At 43.0% G+C, this 4,776-nt stretch overlaps 1 pseudogene; it reads right to left on the bottom strand.

The window, feature by feature from the left end:
* Nucleotides 1–261: 261 nt before the first annotated feature.
* Nucleotides 262–735, bottom strand: LOC110292715 (small nuclear ribonucleoprotein Sm D2 pseudogene; annotated as a pseudogene).
* Nucleotides 736–4,776: the final 4,041 nt, after the last annotated feature.

The raw sequence follows: 4,776 nt of genomic DNA, 5'->3' as shown, positions 1-4,776 counted from the left end.
AATGCCTCCTTTTACACTAATTTATCACTTCTATCTTTGTTACAACATAAGGATGCCAAAGAAATGGGAAAATTGGCTCTTAAAACCCCCTTGATTAAAATATTAATGACAAGTGCTGTTAGTTGACTTAGTTAAATTACCACCAAGCCCTTGTCCCACATGGTGGGAGGAGAGGCAAGTTGTCCTTTGACCTCCACCCACACCTCATGGCTCACAGTGACTTAAATTTATTTTATTTTATTTTATTTTATTTTATTTTATTTTTAAAACAAAAAGCACAGGGTTTTATTTCTCGCCCTTTGGGCAGGGTTCTGCAGGCCTTCGCAGGGCAGGGAGCAGGCTCTACTTGCTAGCGATGAGCAAGTTCCGCAGCACCACGATGACCGAGTCCCCACGCAGGAACATCTTGGAGATGTAGCGGTCCTTGTTGACAGGCTTGGACTTCTTGCCCTTGCCGCTCTTGGGGACCTCAGTCCACATCTCCTTCACATTTTCCAGCACCATGTTGCAGTGCCTATCAAAGGCCTTCACCCAGCCCAGCAGCTTCTTGTTGTTGCGACAGTTAATGAGCACTTGTGTGTTGTTCTTGACTGACTTCGTGAGCACTGAGAGGGGACCTGTGTTGAATTCCTCCTCCTCCCGCTTCTGCAGCTCCTTTGGGGACATCTCACTCTTGGGTTTATTGAGAAGACTCATGGTGTAGGTTTCGCTCGCAGATCACTCCCTCCTCCAAGCGTGTTGCTCCAGCTTTTTCTAAATTTATTAATAAAGATGATGACAGTGAAAAGCGATAGGCAGATATAGAGCCAGGTCTGTTGCCATCACACTGTGTACTGCATGTGGAAGCAGCCATGGTTGGTCTAATTGCTTGCTGTGTACTGATCCCATAGCTAATTACCTTAAGTGCATGACAAAATTTAGAACACCCTCTTATGAAGAAGACATCATCACTACTCCTGCAGCATAAGCCCAGAAAGGCAAACATACACATGGCTATCAAGTGACAGATCCTACCTGACGCCATAGGTCGCATTCTCAACTACTGTGCTAGATTATTTACTTCTATCAACGATGAGGAGACTAGAAGAAGAAGCCAAATGTGTAATATGTAATTTATCTTCTGCTTCCTCATAAATAGCTTTACAAAAGTGGAGAGGGATGTCCAGTACCACTCAGGAAACACACATCCTGGCAAAGCTGGTCGTGGAGATGTCGGCAGCTCACCATTCCTAGGACATGAGCCATCTCTTACACATCTCTTACTCATACACACATCAGCTGTCACTATACCACAGCCCTGAACAGGACTGATGCTGATGAGCTATTGAAAATTAATTGAAAGAAGCAGGGAGGAGGTCAACATGCTATTTTTTTATTTTTATTTTTATTTTTTTAGGGTAACAATCATCTTAGACTACTAGTGCTGAAATCTGCAGTTGCTCATTTCAATATGAGCTTGTAAGACAGGGTAAATAAGGTCTTGGGAATCATATATATAAATCTAAGATTATATATGTGTGTGTATAACATATAATTTTATAGCAACCCTCTTATTTCCCTGTTTATGTGCATTCCAGATTCCACTGCCACAGGATGATGCTATATAAACACATACTCATACGTCTGCGTGCATATATATATATATATATATATATATAGTCACAGTAACTGAGATGCTGAGTTGACAAGTTACTGTGAAAACCTAGATGTTTACGCTACATGTTTTAAAATAGTCTATGCCATTTCTACCATTCATTCGCTGCACACACCACTGAGTATTTCGCACCAAACTTTGCATGCTTGCACGCATTTTTGTGCAGCAGAATGGGAGGAGGAAGGAGCTTGGCAGGTGCAAAGGTTAACTTGCCTCTTCCTGGCTGGGTTACCTTGAGCAGTCTGACTGGTCCCTCTAAGTCAGTGGTTCTCAATCTGTGGGTCACCACCCTTATTTTGGGGGCGGGGATGGTCACATATCAGATATCTTGCATATCATACATTACAATTAATAACAGTTGCAAAATTACAGTTATGAAGTAGCAACAAAATAATTTTATGGCTGGGGGTCAGCACAACAGATAGCACTGTATTAAAGGGTCACAGCTTTAGGAAGGCTGATAACCGCTGCTCTAAGTGCTTGTAAATGTAACTAATCTTAAATACCAGGGGGCACACATGTCCTTCACGGGGCCCAACTTTCCATCCTGTCTTCAGCGAGAAAAAATAGGCCCTCTGCTTGCTCTGCATTTGCCCTGTGCGTCTCCAATGGGCCAGAATGTCCTCTGCTGACTGCTTGGTGAGAGTGTCCCACCAAAGCCAGCCCCTCTGCAAGCTCCCATAATATACACATTCATTCATTCCGGTCTCCTCAGGCTGGTGTTTTCGGTAGCCCAGCTTTATCAGAAAGAGGATAGAGAGTCTCTGTGTGCATTTCTCCTGTGGTTTTGGGTGGTAAGGTGAGGAATTGGGTAAATAATAGCTCTCACACTCCAGTGCTTCACAAGCAGATGAGATGGTTCAAGCAAGAACACATACTGAGAACCTAACAGAGCCTGACATGGTGACACATGCCTGCAATCTTGGCACTTGGGAGGCTGAGGCAGGAGAATTAGGAAGTCAAAGCTAATTTGTACATACATAATGACTCTGTCTAGGAAAACAAACAAGTAGACCTACTAATAGCATATGATGTTACACACAATAGGTGTTTGTTGCTTGCTATGTCTGCCTTCTGCTATCATACTGATTGCAAACGGACACACATGTGTGTGCAGCAGCCTGAGATTTGTAATTTTCTCTCTTTGCCCCAGTATTAAGCACAAAGTGTCAGGAATGTTCTGAGGAAGGTTTTGTTTGTGAATGTTAAATGAAAGAAGCTAACACCAATTAGTAAAGCTCCCTGCTTTCCCAAATGGTAACTTTGAAGACCAGAGACTCTAAATGCCTGGTTTGAGATCACACAGCTCACAAGGGAGCCCCGGACCCCTGGCAGGTCTTGTCACTTAACACCACATGATTTTAGAGAACAAAGGGTAACAATATATTCTATAGAGGGTAAATTACCAGGCTGCCTAAAACCGAAGAGCTTTGTGAAGGTAAAATGCTTCAATTTTGATAGAAGAACAAGAGAGCTCCCAAAATACTTCTCTTTTGACCTACTTAGCTATTATTCATCTCTCTCCTGCCCCCACCCTCATCAACAATGACTTCACCTTGGAAAATCCTGCTATAGTTCATCATTCTATCCTGGGCTCTGGTTTAAAAGATCTTCTCAGATATAGTGGGGCTTTAGTAAAACCTGCCCCAAGAAGACACCAGAAATGATGGGGGCCATCTGGTATCTTTATCTTTCCTCAATGGCATGTTCTAACACACTCAAGGAAACTCAACAGAGAAACAGGAAAGAATAAGAATTCCAGGGTTTGTGGAGTTTTTTTTTTTTTCCTCCTGCCTTAAATGCCACTCTGTCCTTAGAGTACCTTGCTGGTTCTAGCTCCAGGCTAGATCTGGAGAGAGGTGGTGACCATATGGAGTGTTCATTCCTTCTTGCCTTAGTGGGAGTTATGCTGTAAAGACAAACTTTTTCACCTTGAGAGATCTGAGAAGAAGAGGGGAAGGCAGGCATAGGAAAGCAGCGTGGAGAGAAATTGAGAGACCACAAGACTCTCTCACTCAGTTACTTGCTGAAAAAATTTTTAATTCTTCTGGAACTTTAATTCTCCACTTCATTTTTCTAGAGAGTTATAGCCAGCCTTTCAGACCTTCTCAGTCTGTGTTTTGGTTCTGCCTCCATAGTTTTTATGTTACATACAAAGTAAATTTCAATGGGTATGTATAATTTGTCTGGTCTGAGTATCTTTCAGAAATATCTTTATTTTCATTAGTGATTGTCAGTCGTCCCCGGTCATCTTCCTATTGAAGTCAAGTCATTGATTCAGATGGTTATAAGATGCATGCCAGTCACCTGGCCAGGAATTGATGGGACTAGCTCTTTAACACAGGGCGCCTGGCCTCCGCAGCTCAGTCTCTCTTGTGTGCTGTGAAGCTCCCTGCTCCATACAAAGGATCCAAATGGAAATGTGTGTTCAACCCTCAGCTGATGCCTGTTGACAATAATAACTCAGACTCATTACTGTGGCGGGCTATGATTTACCGTTCATAGCAGACCACCTCGTTGGGTCCATAAAACAAAAATGTGAAGTAAGGTAGGGTTACTTTTCAGTTGCAACTTGCTTATACCTTTACTATTGGTGTGTGACAGGCAAGGAAACAGACCTGCAATGAAGAGAGTGCCTCAAAGTCATCTCATTAGATTTTGACAGTTAGCAGCTTGCAGGAAATCCTTCCACCCCTTGCCTGGCAACTCTACACACATTGCCATGGTACATCTCATAGGGGGCCAGTGAAGGGGTGGCAGAGTCACCATATAGTTTAGTACTGTTGATACCAAGATAACCTTCTCTGTTCTAGTTGTCAGTAGAGCACATGTCCTTTGGCCATGTTGGGTACCATGTCACATGTCAAAGTCAAGCAAAGACTGGCAGACCTCAGAGGGTGTTGACAAACAGCCTACCCTGTATCTGGCATAGATGGTGTCATCTGCTTCATTTGCGGCTGCAGAATGGAATCTCAACACTTACTTTTCTCTTGATACATGCAAGACACATAGTTGTGGCAAAGCTTGAGGGTGCGTGGTATTCGGTGTTATATTAACTTAACCCTTTCCTACTCAAGAGCAAGGGAGGATGCGAAAGCAATATTATTAGGAGAAAATTCCAA

The sequence above is a fragment of the Mus caroli genome, unplaced genomic scaffold (genome assembly GCF_978045245.1).
Source record: "Mus caroli unplaced genomic scaffold, Mus_caroli_1 scaffold_6, whole genome shotgun sequence".
Taxonomy (NCBI): domain Eukaryota; kingdom Metazoa; phylum Chordata; class Mammalia; order Rodentia; family Muridae; genus Mus; species Mus caroli.
Note: the sequence above shows the minus strand (reverse complement) of the source record. Positions and strands in the feature narration are given on the sequence as shown.